Below are 16,980 nucleotides of genomic sequence, written 5' to 3'. Positions count from 1 at the left end.
AACGATTAAATAGCAAAAAATAATAAATGAGAGTTCGTCTAAAAGTTTTGTATAATCATAACTCCTCTTTGGAGTGCATATCATCACGTCTTTTTCGGTTCGTTGTCCATCGCTCTCTCTCTGGGAAATCCCCACTGATTCCTCGTCGTGCACAGGGATCAGCTTACTGCTTACATTGACTGGCGGGACTTCTAGCTTACTGATCTGAGGACGGAGATTAGGTTACACCTTTGTGTACAGGAGCTGGCACCATATATATATATATATATATATATATATATATATATATATATATATATATATATATATATATATATATATATATATATATATATATATATATATATATATATATATATATATATATATATAATATATATATATATATATATATATATATATATATATATATATATATATATATATATATATATATATATATATATATATATATATATATATATATATATATATATATATATATATATATATATATATATTTATATATATATATATATATATATATATTTATATATATATATATATATATATATATATATATATATTTATATATATATATATATATATATATATTTATATATATATATATATATATATATGTTAATTTTTTGCTCCCTTCTATTTTAGAAACCAGCAACAATTCTAAGAGGAGAAGGAAACAACATGGTCCTTCCTCCAAGAAATCAGATAATGAAGGTAAGTTTTTCAGTATTGTTTTGTGACACTGCTGATTTAGAAACATAACGGCCTTAAGAACTCGAAAAATAATTTTCTTCTGATACTTCACGTAAAAACAAATAAAAAAATTAAACTTTTAGATAAAATTTGATACAAATCAATAAAAATTTGTATATATATATATATATATATATATATATATAGAGAGAGAGAGAGAGAGAGAGAGCACATAATAAATAAATACAAAAAGGACAAGAAGAAAAAAAAACGAAGAAACGAAGAAGATAAGCTGCAAGTAAATCGAACTGTCGAGAAAACATGGAAAAAAATTACAGAACAATGAAAAATGGAAAACGGAAAATAATAATAATAATAATAGTAATAAATATAATAAAAATATGAAAAGAAAAAAAACAATTCTGAAAAAAAGAGAAAAAATGAATAAAAATCCGGAAAATAAAAGACATAATCTTTTCATCAGATCACAGGATTATATGCGTAAAAAAGTGTAGTTTCTAATATTGTATCAATATTTCCGAAGAAATATATCAATACAGTAGTATGAGGAGCTCTCAATAAAATTAGAAAAAATTTTCCACAGATAAAATAGAACACATTTAGTAAAAATATCAAGTAAAAACAAAATATTATTTGTTAAAAAACAAACAGAATAAAACATAAAATGAGATCTATAAAGCGAGTAGCAAATTCAAATGAATTTTCATGAACGGGAAATTTTTCAATTTAGTTTTAAAATATTTTCGTAACAAGATTGCCAGATTTCAAAATATGCAAACAGAAGCGCAAAATCGCAAATAGATTCCGTTTTATGTTTCATTCTGTTTTTCCTCTACATTTTATTTTTTTGTTTTTACGTGATATTTATACTTAATGTGCTATATTTTATTTGTTGTAAATTTTTTTTAGTGCTGCCTGCACTATTGTATTAATGTATTTTGCTTTGGCTATATTGATACAGTATGAGAAAGCACCTCTTTTTGCGGCGCTCCTTTAGATATATATATATATATATATATATATATATATATATATATATATATATATATATATATATATATATATATATATATATATATATATATATATATATATATATATATATATATATATATATATATATATATATATATATATATATATATATATATATATATATATATATATATATATATATATATATATATATATATATGTATACATATATATATATATATATATATATATATATATATATATATATATATATATATATATATATATATATATATATATATATATATGTATACATATATATATATATATATATTAGACATACGAAAAAGGTGGGAAAATAATAATTAAAAAAAATAACAAGCAACTGATTAAAAAAAAATCCGGAAAAAAAAGTATGACTTTTTTTTTTCCTTCTTTTTTTTTCTTTCTTTTTTTCCGTTTTTTTAATCAGTTGTTTGTTATTCTTTTTTAATTATTATTTCCCCCCCCCCTTTTCATATGTCTATAATTTTCCTTTGTTTTATCTTCATTTTGAACTTATCTAATGAGTTCTGTTTACCTGCAGCTTATGCGCAATAAATGAAACTTATTGTTTTTCTTAACTTTCTTCGTGTATTCTTGTATTTATTTATTTTGTTGTATATATATATATATATATATATATATATATATATATATATATACATACATATATATATATATATATATATATATATATATATATATATATATATATATATATATATATATATATACATACATATATATATATATATATATATATATATATATATATATATATATATATATATATATATATATATATATATATATATATATATATATATATATAATATATATATACAAAAAGGACAAAAAGAGAAAAACGAAGAAGATTGAGATAATAAGTGTTGATTAAGATAATCAATAATTTACTGTGGTGCATAAGCTGTTCATAAAATATGCTCAAAATGTAGATAAAACGTGTGGAAAATAAATAGAAAGTGAAAAAAGTGAAAACGAAAATTACGTAAGAAAGAGTAATGTTGCATCAATATAGCCGAAGCAAAAGATATAAATACAATGGAATAATACAATCGATACAATATTACGTCAATTTGCGCTTCATCTTTCATACTTTGTAATCCGGCAGAAAATATTTTATTTCATTTTTGAAATATTTCCCGTTCCCGTAAGTTTATTTGAATTCGCTACTCGCCTTATAGATTTCGTTTTATGCTTCGTCTTGCTTTTTTTTTGTTTTTTTTTTTTTTCTTTTTTAGTCTCTTTTTCGTTTTCCTTTTTAAATTTTTTTTCTTTTTCCTTTTTAAACTTTTTTCTTTTCATCCGTGATTTATTTCTTTTTAACTGTGATTTTTTTACGTGATTTATTACTTAATATTTATTGCTTAACGTGTTCTATTCTATTCCGTTTCAAAAAACCTTTTAGTGCTCCTCACACAAATGTTTTGTTAGATTGTGCTTCCGCTATAATGATGCAATATTAGAAAGCACTCACCTTTTTGGTGATATAACCGTGTGACCTGATGAAGAGATTATATAATCAGTGTGGCATATTGACCTTTCCTGTTTTAGCACGTCTAAATGAAATATGCACGTTTTTGCACGTTTCAGAAATATGGCTGTTTTATTCGAAGGGGAAAAATCAGCGATGTATTGAGTTCCGTTGAAGCTTTTCATAACATGATTTTTACGGAATTTCTGCAGCCACTAGTGCACACTTGTCAAGGACTCAGCAAACGCGTGATTTTTGAGTGTTCGATTCACCTGAGATAACAAGAAATGAACACTGTGCTCTTGACACCATTGTTAATGCTGGATAAGGCACTTTTTACAGTTTTCACTTCCAGCAATAAGGAAATATCAGGCAATAAGTTTTTCCTATTAAAAATTTATTGGAAAAATGGTTAAATGAAATTTTATATAATTGTTATTTTACCATATTCAAAAGAAAAGTAGTCAAATAACCATAAATTAGATGGTATTTAAACTCTTAACTAAGAGAAAAACCGCTTTTAAATGCTTTCACATAATACGGATAAAAAACTGGAATTATATCTAATGAAGCCACAATTTTCCTTGAAGCTGGCTATATATTATGACAGAGAGGGCAAATCTGTCAATATCATGACCGGCAGAAAGAGAGTTCCAGCGCTGTCACCACAATATTTCCTCCATTTCCTTTAACACATGAAGAGTTCCCAACACTCCCCATTTTGGAATATTTCAATACGATACTCTCATTCACGCATAGAAGTTAGTACCAAACGGTAACACGTCTAGTGTTCCTTATCTCTTGCTATAGGTGAAACAACCAGATAAACTAATTAAACCACATTCCACGGTTCGTTTGATAAAACACAACTCAACCACAACCTAACTAAACTGCCCTTTACCTATCGAAAAGCCTGATTCCAGTTAAATTTCTTTGAACAGTATTGAAACCATGCTAGTTGTAAATGGTTAAAAAAACGTTACTAATGGCAAGTGGTTTCAAACCCGAAGAGCTAAAAATTTTATTTTCCATAAATTTTACGATTAATTAGATGGACATACTGGTTACGGTTATTTTACCGTAATTTTAGAACGAAAATTCTAAGAGTATTGTATTTGACCCTTCTTTTTTAAGTATCAAGTTTTCAATATCTCATTTAGTTTCGAATGATTATCTGTTTTTAGCTGCAACTGAAAAAGTGGCCACATCAGAAAGAAAAGACATTAAGAAGGACAAGGAACCACCACGTGATTCACCACGTCTTAGAGGGCGAGGTAAATTCATACAATATCTCCGTTGTTCCGTAGTTGAAATTAACTATGTGACTTTTGATACCATTTATGAAGTTTATATTTCACATGTGGATATACAATAACCAAATTATTAGTTTCAAAGCATTAAATGTAAATCTCCGGAGGGTAAAATAAAATTATGAGAACAATCTAGTTTTGACATGCAAAAATGTGACTATTGCATCCTCATAATAAGTTATCATAATTTTATTTTATTAGTTGAATGCCCGTTCTACGTTCGCGGTGAAATGAAACGCATCAATTAATCTGAAATGAACAACACTACAAAATCGTCCACAAAATTCTCAGGCAAATACCGACACAAATAATAACGCTAAATTATTTCAATAGTTTTTTTATTTATTATTAATTGTTAACTTTTTCAGTTGCTTTACATTATTAGATCAAGAAAAGCAAATTTTTAGTAGTTCATTCTATCAAAATAAAGGCTAACTGTATTCAGCATCATCTGGCATAATACTGTTGCTCAAGGCGACTCATGATATTCAAAATTAGCCACGGTCAAGTTACTGCTTAAAATATCTATCTATATAATAAATCAATCATAAAAATGTACAATACTTTTGCAGCTGTAATCGGCACCAAGTTTACTCTATGCTATATAAGAGTAAATTTGGTATCTATTAAAACTTCACCTATTACCATTATGCCAATAAGTGCCTGTTACCATCATAAAGCAACATTGGTGTCAATAATAGTATGTCGTCGGTACCCCGGCTTTTTATGGTACCCCGTAACGAATAAGTACATTTTCTCTATAATTTTTCTTTTTAGCTCATAATATATCTTTATGTCATTCATTATTTATCATTAAAATGAATTAAGCGTCATTAACATCAATAATAGTTTGCTGATTTTTTACGCTCTCATAAACGAACTGAGTATCATTTCTCCATCAATTTTGCATAGCTAATACATAATACAATAGCTAATTATTGTACTTTAATTACTAATTGGCCAAGATCACGATAATCATTCAGATAACCTGGCATAGCAAATAAAATATAAGGAAGTATAACAGCTTTCTTTTATTAGACCTATGAGTCAAGAGTTATCCTTAAAATATTTGAAAAAACTGAATCTACCATAGCTTATTTTAAAACACTGGCTTCCTTTAAATCAATGAGAAAATTTCGTTTTTTAAATGTCTCTGAATTTAAAATATAATTAAAAAAAAATCAAAAATCGGGCTTCGTAATTCGTTTATAATTTTACTTATTTAGATTCTTTATTAATCTCGTTTTTAGAGCTTACAGTATGTCTGCAATTTAGTAAACGGACTCACAGACAGCCAGACAAACACAACTTCTAAATTTAATTTTAAGTACGGATTACTTCTCCCTTTTCTCGGTAGCTTTAACAAATTAGATTAAATAAAACGCGTTTTTAGAAGCTCATCCCACCATAATAACAACAAACTGCATTCAGTGAATGATGTTGTTCAAGATAACTTATGACATTTAAAATTTATCACAATCAAGATACTTTCTCCAATAATTATCTATATTTATAATAAATCTATAACACAAATGCACAGTATTGGTGAAGCTGCTATCGGCACCAAATTTACTCTAAAATACGGTGTCCCTATGTAAGAGTTAGGAACCTATTAAAACTGCATCATTTACCATTAAGTAATGCTTATTACTTCTGTAGTACCCATTAATGGCTTCAACAATAGTATGGCGACTTTCTGTAGTACCCCATAACGAAATAGTTCCATTTCTTCATTAATTTAGCTTTTAGGTACAAATTGTATTTCAATTACAGTCGATTTTGAATTATTGAGTTTTATAAAAACATGTTATAAGAGCATAACGAAAAAAATAAACTCGTGGTTTCAGATAACCTTAAATAGAGCCCCTGAATAAGATTAACCTGATTAGTATTAGCCTTAAAAATACTAATCTAATGACGTTGTCTGCTTATGCTGTCACAGATAACCTGGCATAATGAATAAAATATAATTAAGTATTGCAGAACTCACTATAAAAAAATTTTTTTCATTAGAGCTATAAGCAAACAAAAACCGCTGGTGATATCTATAAAATATTTGACAAAACTGAATCGTCTATGGCTTATTTTAAGACAGTGGCTTCCGCTTAATCAATGAGAAAATTTCATTTCCAAAATGCCTTCGATTTTAAAAATCTGATTAAAAATTGAAAATCGGGAAATTCAAAATTAAAACTATTCTGTGTAAATGAACGATATCTGATGAGTATAGTTCTCAATAAATTAATTTTCGAAAATCATAATTCCTTTATTTTTCAAAGATAACTCCTTTTTTAAAGTGCGTGAAGTAAAATAATTATTTAAAATCATTAAAATGCATTCTTCTGTTTCTCAATATATACATAATATGTAAAGTTTAAGAAATGGTTCGAAAACCTAATATAAAATATGAAAAGCCGATATATTTTTTATTTTTCTTACCAAACTATAATAAACGCGTATTTTCTTACCTAACTATAAATATTCACATCAGTAATTCAGCATAATAGTTTATGCATTTCATTTTCTTGGAGCTGTTGCTCGGAGGACCAAAGACGAGGAGTCTCCTTCAAATAATGGTGAAGGGGTCATGAGTGGGTCAGGTAGATATTTTAGATTGGATACCTGCAAGTGAAGTCACACACACACACACACACACACACACACACACACACACGTACATATATATCGTGAATAGATTGCGGCTTTCGTATATGCCTTGATTCAAAAATAAAATTCGATGTACACGTGGGACACCTCTTACAGGTATTCTATTAAATCGTATTTGCTAATTGATTCAGTGTGATCATAAATCAATGCTAATTGCTGTAACGTTCCCCAACCAAGCACAACCACGTGTTTATTCCCAACTCTGTGATTTAAATCACATGGTTATATCTATTCACACATTTTTTCTCTCGAGTTGTAAGTACCCAATTGTACTGATTTTACTCGAATTTTGAAACCTTTGCTTTATTTGTTGATCCTCTATTTGACCCGTAACATTTTCAGACAGTTTATAGAAATAACTGTGAGCATATAAAGCTTGCATTTTGGTGATTTTATAAGCTATAATGTTTTATTATTCTGTAAAAAAATTCTCTTCTACTTAAATTTACTCAGTGTTATTTCATAATTTACTTTAATATACCATCCAGATCCCTATGACACGAATCTTCATGTTTTCTAATTTTATTTTTATTGAAATTCATTATTTTAACAATATATTTATTCAATACCGAATTAATATGATCTGATATATCTTGCATTTTTATAAAGCAAAAACGCATCACATGAATATGATATAAATTCCAGGTTTCGAGATGATCTGAACCTGTAATATGACTTGAACCTTTTTTTTTTCTAATTCGAACCAAAAGCGAAATGTTCGTACAAAAAGAAATAGTGTTATACCTTTGTTTTAATTATTATTAGTTGTTCACGCAGTTTATTTACTAATATAAAGAATGTGCGTAGAAGAAAAATCTGTAAAATGCTCAGGACAGCCCAGTTTTACGAAACTAAACTTTAATGACATTACTCATTGACCTAACCAAAATTTTGCTTTTAACCCTGAAATGCTACTTCTGTTTTTACTTAATTTAATAGTATGCATTTTTTTCCTACTATTCATTATATTCTATGTATTTGACCTAAACACTTAAAACTGTTGCGTCTCAAAAAATGAGGATAATACTGTAGTGTGAATTATATTTTGGATATACTGTGAATTATTTATTCCAAATGATATTTCTAAGAATCAGGGAAAAGTATAAAAAACAGAAGTTTCCCTTGATGTACTACATATAGCCCAGTTACCCGCTATTTTTAAAAGAATTTCACCATTTGTACAACACTAGATTGAAATGATCCAATGAGCAAGTAAAGCAAATAACTGTGAAGGCAAATGAAGTAAATGAGAAAAGTGATTCCGACGGTTAACACGTTTGAAAAAAAGGCGGGTAAAAAAAGCACGTTTGATTTAATTAACTTCGGAAGACGCCCCCTTTAATAAATATAAAACCTGATTGAAAGCCTGTTAGACATTGATAGTGATATTATTTTCAACTCATCAATCTAACTAGCAGTTACTCAATACTTCTCGTAAACCATACCTCTCCGAAAACCCCATTGGAAAAAAAGCCCAAGAGATGACAAATATGGCGATAGGGGGGCCAGTAATCCATGGAAAAAAGCGTTGCTCAAAAAATTACTTTTCAAATATGAATGTTTACTATTTCAAGAAAAAACATAGTGTCAGATCTTTTAACAAAGCACTTAAAGCTTATGAGCACTAGATTAGCGATTACGACTGAAACACAGTTGAAATTGTCTGAACTGCCAGGAAGAAAGTAGAAACTTATAACGTTTTCGCCGAAATACAGAACGTTGAACCTGCAAATACTCAAATTTAAACTAAACTTATCCAATGTTCGCAAAACTTCACTGAAAAAAAATGGATAATTGATTATTACGAATTTTTCTTCGTTTTTGACGAAACCGTTCCCTGGTATATGCTCCGCACAAAAATTTCATTAAAGTGACGAAATAACTATCATCTTTTCTTCAAGGAAACGATTTTCGAATCAAAAAAATATTTCGTCATCTATTTTTTTTCCAAAAAAACACTTGTAGTGGAATCTAACATTTTCAATAATCACTTAAACGCGGGGAATACTAAGACGGTACGACACAACAAGAAAAGATTGATGAATTACACCCATGCCCGAAGGGGGATTCGAACTCCTGATCTTCCAGGTACAAGGTCAACTTCCTGACCACCATATAAATCGGTCAGCATAATGCGTCAATTTATGTTTGAGTGTCTAGTCTTTATTCGTCATTCTATTTAACAATCTCCAACAATACACTACGAAGAGGTTTCAAATTAAGGAAACATTTTCATCATACATTTGAGAGTTCGCGTTTTGCCACAAATCACGTGATTTCGTAAAGAAATGATTTTCAAAATTAACGAAATACTGCTCAAGCATTGCTGAATCATCAAAAGTGAGACTTTTATTCCTGAGTGTGTTAGATGAAACAAATATTCATGTTAGTAATATTATAGAAATACTGAAGCAAGAAAAAAAGGTTTAAATCCGATTGAATCATTGAAGACATGAATGGGATTAAAATTAGTAAAACTAGTTACTTGTTGCTTAGCAGTATAAAATTTTTTTTTCTTAAAAACCTTTGAATCCTCTATTCCTCCAAAATAAAAAAAATAATAAAAAATTAAAAAATAAGTGAAACCAATTTTGACACTTTTACACAGATGAATTAATCTCCAACTTACTGTCATATATATGTTAATAATTCATTTCATAATCTATGTTTTGTTTCTGATACACTAATCTTTAATTTCTAGGATCCTGCTGCTGTGTGTGCTTCTAGACTCTTAAAGGTATACCAACAACTTCAATAATTTTCTTTTTTTAAAAAACACGCCTAATGACGAAATTTATATTTTTTATGCCATCTAGCATAAAATGTTTAGTTTAAGACTTGTTTTGATTAAATATTTTTAATTTTTTTTTTTAAATTCTGGAAGAAAGCATGTTAAAAATACCAGTTGGAAATTTTTTTTTCAAATTTTTTTCTACAAAATCGAAGAATTAACTAACATATAACTACACATCTTGAAATATTTTCCCCTTCAAAATTGCCCCAGTTTGCATTTGCAGTACACTTAAAAAATTAAATTATTTACCGTAAAACGAAACTTTAACATAACTATAGTTTAAGTTTTTCAAAAATATTTTAACCAAGATAAAATGCATTTTCTCAAAACATTTATACAACTATGTTAAATGTATAAACATTTATCAAAAGATAAACTGGGACATGGCAAGATAAACTTTGTGCCAAGTATTTTACTGTTGCTATAAGCTTTAGTGTAATTTTCGAAATTATAAGGTGCATTTTTTGTGGGAATTATACCAAATTTTTCTAAATCATTATTCTTAAATTGTAACTGATTATCTTCTCTGAGTCATTTGATTTTCTTATGCATTAAATTTTCATACATTTCCTTATAATAGTAAACATGCCAAACACTTTGCATTTATATTTACAAAATAGGAGAAGTACATTCTAGAATAGTCATCAACAAATACTAAAAACGTATTTGGAATTACCCAAGGAATCAGCATTTATTGGTGCTATTAAATCAGCATGAACCAATAGAATTGGTTCATGCTGAAGTAGAATTATTTTAATTTTAGGATAAATTTTATGAGTACGGAATGTTAGTAAATCAAGTAATTTAATATGTACTATGTCTTTACATAAAATCAAAATATTCTTTTTATCTAATTCTAATTTATAGCCTTTATCACTTTGCTCAGAGACAAAAAGTGAATTACCACTTAAATCTATTTAGAACAAATATTACATCACTAATAGTAAGAATATTTCCGCAGTAGTTGACAATAGTTTTGTCTTTTTCTTCATTTTCAATTCCTATACCTTCAAGCTTAAAAATTGAGTACTTACCTGTTAAGTGATCAATTCATGAATTTGAAATTTTCAAAATAAGTTTTATCTTTGGACACGTGTAAAGAAGCTCCGGAAGCCTGGTTTCCCATATTATTATCTGCTGTACTAAGATACACCTAAGATGTTTGCTTCACTGCAAGCGTTAAGTTTTTAGAGTCAATATTTTCAGTTCTACGACACGATCACAACTGGAGTTTAAGTTTGTTACGGTTTGCAGATTATGGATAGCCAATTTAATATTGCGAACTTATTTCGATTTTCGAAGTTCTTATACAGAAATGTTCTCTTTTCGTCTAAATATGTTGAAATGCTGGTTTTATTTCTAAAGTTCGAGCGATATGAATTGGATTCTTGATTCCTAACGCACCTTAAACATGTTATTTTCCGGTTTGGATTTGATTTGTTCTAGTAAACTGACTGAGTATTTTTAGCTCTTCTAGAAGAATTCTCAAATTTCACCAACTTTCTTTTCTTTCTGCGGTCTTATAATTTCTCTAATTTTTGCCAATTTTTACTTTTTTTGCATAATGAACTACTTCTTGTTCAGAAATTTCTAACTCTCTACGGTTAAACTTAGTAAAATGTTTGTGAGCTCTTGTCAAGTAATCACTTACGCTTTCAAACTTCATTTCAATACATTTTATTTTATTGTTTGTGTTGATTTTCCAATCCAATATTTTCCCAGTGAATGCTTGTTTAGTGCTCACTCACAGGCTTTTGTCATCATTTTCATTTGAAAATTATAAAATCTGATCTTCCGATACCGAAAATTCCATATAGGAAACTGTGTCAGCATTGTTTAATATCCACTGTTCCTTCTCTCCTTGTCTCTTTTGGTTCGCCCAATACGTAGTTTATTCGTTTTATCATTAAAACTGTGCGACATTTAATAGACCAGGCGAAGCAGTTTTCACTTTAACAAGGACAACCAGTTAAACATCAAATGATACTATAAGAAGCATTTACGGAAGTTGGGGCCACCTATTGTATAACTGTGGAAAATTTGCTTTTTAAGACCTTTTTTTATTTTATTACTTTTTAAAATTTAAATGTTGAACGGGGATTGATGAAAATTTCACTGAAAAATTTATAGTAATTATTAATAAGAGATTTATAAGAAAATAGACAAATAAACATAAACGTAATTTTTTTTTAAAAAAAAAACAAGAATAAGAAAAATCTTAGAAAAAGAAATCATAGATAAATAAATAGAAATGTAATAAGGAAATGCATTTTTTAAGAAATTAATAAAATCATTTTTCAATGACAGAGATTATTTAAATTGATTATTACAAAATTATTTTATTTCAGGTAAAGGACCTGATATATGATCTCAAAAAAACTATCAATTGACTTATTTCGCAAAAAGATTGACAACAAGACCTTAAGACATTTTTGCTCAGAACCATCTTCTGCTGCTTCTCTTTTCCCAAAAGTTATGCCATTAAAAACATTATTTTCACGACAGATATTTGATTGGAAAAAGACTTTTCATTTTGCCTAATAACATCTTCTGTTTCCTTAATGCAGAAAGACAGAAAACTAATTTCAAAGAAGAAAATTTTATGCACATATTTTTATATACTCTAACTTCTTTTTGTGTATGAAACAATTTCAGTATAAATTAATATATATTGATAAATATTATATCAAAATGTAAACAAGAGACTTTTTCTGTTTTTAAATTTGTATTAAAAATCATATGCTTGTTTAAGAATGTTTCAGCATCTATTATGTTAAATCATAATGTAAGGTTCTATTGCCTACTACTTGCTAAGATTTCTGATAAAATTACTGTACTGTATGTTGACAACATATCTGGTAAAAAATGTCACAATTCTAATTCCCCAACTTATTCATTTGGTAATTTTTCGTTCATATGGTAACTTTCTACATGAAATTCTGACTTTCAAAATTATAGCTCTCGTTACCACACATTTAGTAAAAAAATACAAAACTTAAAAGTGAATTTAACTGAATAAATAGTTGTTATGCCATGCTTTTAAGGTATCCTGATAAAATTACGAAATTTTACCACATTTACCAAATCTTATCAATTATTATAAAAACATATTTCATTGTTTATTTTACAAAAATCTTTGCCAAAGAGCTTCGGTCAAAATTACCAAGGTTTTTTGGTTTTCTCATAGAGCAAGAAACGGTAATTTTTTTCCATATTCTAATAGTTATAACCCTACACTTTTTTTAAGTCTCTGAAGTGAAAATGCTTTACTTCCTAAAGGTTCTAAAATAAATAATTTTTAATAATCTTCAATGAAGCATGCAAATAGGGATTACAATAAGAAGGTCTAAATGTTAATTCTTGATATGAATAAAAATTGTCAATATAAAGGTGCTGAAAAAATATAGCTTTAGATATTAGAAAAAATCTCTCACATGATATTTTTGACTTTAAAGAGTAAACAAACCAGTCATTTTTCCCATCCACACAAAAAAAATCTTTTTTATGTGCAAACAAAATATTTTTTCTAAACTCAAAAGTAACCTCTCATAATCAACACATAGATGGAGCACTTTTCACACTGACGCAATTTTCAATAGTTCAGAAAGACATGCATTTAGTGCTTCTTAGCATATTTGATGTTATTGCCAGTCTGCAATTAAATAACATCTAATGTTAATTCTTACGTACTGTATTTAATTGTGTAAAGTATATACAATCAAGTCTATGAGCTTATAATGAGAGTCTTTTGCTCACAATGCCATTTTCTCTCATTTTAGCAAAAATTTTATTTTATGCTTACTTAAGTTTTCGAAATGTGTATAATAAAAAAAACATCCATTTTACAAAATTTTTCGTTTGGATTGGCAACTAACTTCACACCACTTCTTGAAAGTTTATTTTTCAATAAAGTTAATAACTAATCAAACAATAATGTTTTTGTCCTTGATGTTTACAATTTTACCTAAAAGTTTAACAATATTTTAATACCTCGTCCAGCTATGTTAACATAACTGGGTGGTCAGAACGAGGTGCGTATTTGAGGTCAAAGTTTTCTCATTTAAACTTAGTATATGAGGGGTTGATTCAGCTACGGCATTCTCACTATAGCAGCATAAATGTCACGAGCAGCTTCTGCAACTTTAGAACCTAGACACTGAACTTAAAAAGGAGGAAGTGACAAATGTGTTTTTCCTAACTTTCTTTTCATTCCTTTTAAACTTTTCCTTTTCTATCATTCCTTTCCTTTTTACATTCCTTTTAATGATCCTTTATATTCCTTTTTAATGATCTAAAAACTAATCTTAATTAACTTGAATTAAAAAACAGACACTGACAGAACACGACATTTCTTTCAAAAGATTTAAAACATTTTGCTAAAAACATTTAATGATATGCGAAATGATTTAAAAATAAAAACCCTGGGAACTTAGTTGCCAATCAAATGTGTGATTTCTATAAAAATAGTCACGGAATTCCGGTGCAAATTTTATCATTGCATTCGAAAATAGAGTATTAGTTTCGAAAATAGAGTATTAGAATCATTTTTATAAGTGTAAATATGCATTTTCAGCATGGAATACGAATTCCTCTCAGTAAATAAGATTATTATTAAAAATGTAGTAGTTATCACACTATATATATAAAATTATTTTAAATTTCTATGCAGAATCTTAAAATTTCTTCCCTTCTAAGCATCATGCTATCTTAGATGAAACTTTCAGATTTATATCTTGATGAGTTAAGAAGAAGATGAAATTTCATAATTGAATCTAGTACAAAATCCTTTAATTTTGGCATTCAACCAATCTCGAAAATATAATTCTGTTTTATATTTTAGCATGAACTCAGAAAAAAAAGTGAAATTTTAAATTATGCCATTAAAAACATGGAATCTCTTCTTCTCATTCTTACATTTAAAAAATTTCATAAAGTAGTTAAAAATTTAATTAGTTTAAAGCTAATTTTTTTTCTTCAAAAAAATAGATGTTCAATAAATAAGTATATTTTAAATCTTGAGTATTAATACTGATTTAGAATATTATAACAAGTTTTCGTAAGTACATCACTGATATATAAAAATGAATTTGAATAATGGTCGTATTGGATTATATATGAAGTTTACGTTAGCGACTATGAATGAAATCACCTTACATAGTACAGTTTTTAATCATTTAGAGAAATATGGTAGGATTTGTAATGAAAATGTGAGAAATGCCAAGTTTTTATTTTTCGTTACTCTTATTCCCATATGCAAATTTTTTTTTTAATTTCTCATTTAAAAGAATAAGTATTTGTATGAAAAAAAATTCAAACCATATTTCTATTCATTATTAAAAATTATTATATAATGTTATATATAACTGAACATATGAAATGTTAATGATTCCACTGAAAAACCCTGGTGGTTATATATGTTTGATTAAATAAGTAAATAAACTAGAAATAATACGAAGAAAATGTTTCCAAGTTAAGTCAAGGATATTGAAAACAATTTTGTTTATCCTATTTTAGGATTAAAATATTTTAGTTGAAGAAGATAGCAGAAAAGTCAAAACCTGTGAAAAATAAACTTAAGTCAATATCTTTAATTTAAAATACATGCATACATTGCAAGAAGACATAAAAAATGCCTCACTTAATCAGCTTCTTCTCTTCGATTAGGACATGTTTAAAGTGAGCCATTTTTGAGGTAGACTCTTTTTTGTGGTAAAAGAGGACTCCTTTGTCCGTAAGATAATTCGGAGAAGCCTTGATATAGCGCAACTTAAATGAACTGTTCTATTTGTGCAAATCTGGAGCTAACACTCAAATTTCTAAATAAAACTTTTTCATGGGAGCATTTTCTTCGGCGTAGTCTTGTGTACAGTGAGTTGCAGTGTCTTTTAATTTACGTTACATGTCATGTTCATTTATAAAATACGTTTAAATGTACAATTTAAAATTGTCATTTTAATTGTTATATATTAACTGTGTATCTATTATGAAGTAAGGATGACTATTTAAATTGTCTTAAATTACTTTGTTAAATTCAAGACTCTTTACAAAAGAGAAAAAACTTTTACCACTGAAAAGTTGCTTGATATGTAAGGCCCGGATTTTGATGATATTAACATTTTTTTTCCTCCCTTTTTGAAGATTTTTTGTTCTACTAAGGCATATTACTTTAAAATTTTTCGGATAAATTTTGAGATTTTTTTTTATTTTAGAACATTAATTCGGGTAAACTGTTTTCTTATAATTTTAAGGCAACTTTTAAAATCTTTAAAACTACGAATTCATTCGTACAGTTTTCACACATTTTAAATGAAGGAATACTATTTAACATGTCTTGCAAATATTCCTCTTGATAAGCTGAATAAAATTGAGATAGTTTGCGTTTCTGACTGAGATAGTTTGCGGAGATAGTTTGCAGAGAGATATGCTAATCATGTTTTGCCTGATGAATCCAAATTGAGAAAAACACAACATTGACGATTGTTATATTTGAAAAAATTGATTTACTTGATAATATATGTTTTTTTTCGGTTTTAAACTCTATATTTGATGTTTTTGAGGTGAGATTTCGTTCTTTTAAGCGTATTTTCAGGGATTTTTTGAAACCATAAAATCCGGGCTCTTTTAAAGATCTCATTGTCTTGTTATTGTAGATTTTACTGAAAAAAATCATGCTAACCTGATTTTTACATTTCTGTGTTCGTTACTCTTAATAAATGAATGTAAAAGTTATAAATGCTTCATTAATTTTTTGTAAGCTCAATTTTCTATCTTAATTTATCTACCAAGAGAACTGTATACCACTGGAAAAACCTTTTATGGTGAATTCGGTTTTACTTACATCAGCATAGCCAACCTGAATAGAAAAAAAATCCGGAGGATTTTTACGAAATATTATGGATTTCATGAAAACTATTGCGCAATATATTAAATATTATACATAAAGGAAATTTTAGGGAATTTTATTGCCATCAAAATACAAA

General features: G+C 27.4%; 1 long non-coding RNA gene across 1 annotated transcript; it reads left to right on the top strand.

Annotated features, from left to right (window-relative positions):
• Positions 1 to 652: 652 nt before the first annotated feature.
• Positions 653 to 16,714, top strand: LOC122268712 (uncharacterized). The gene is made up of 4 exons (XR_015432707.1): positions 653 to 717; positions 4,414 to 4,503; positions 9,908 to 9,943; positions 12,349 to 16,714. It is a non-coding gene; the product is annotated as an uncharacterized LOC122268712 (long non-coding RNA).
• Positions 16,715 to 16,980: the final 266 nt, after the last annotated feature.

This window comes from Parasteatoda tepidariorum, chromosome 3 (genome assembly GCF_982258835.1).
Source record: "Parasteatoda tepidariorum strain Cologne lab strain chromosome 3, Ptep-v5.0, whole genome shotgun sequence".
NCBI lineage: Eukaryota > Metazoa > Arthropoda > Arachnida > Araneae > Theridiidae > Parasteatoda > Parasteatoda tepidariorum.
Note: the sequence above shows the minus strand (reverse complement) of the source record. Positions and strands in the feature narration are given on the sequence as shown.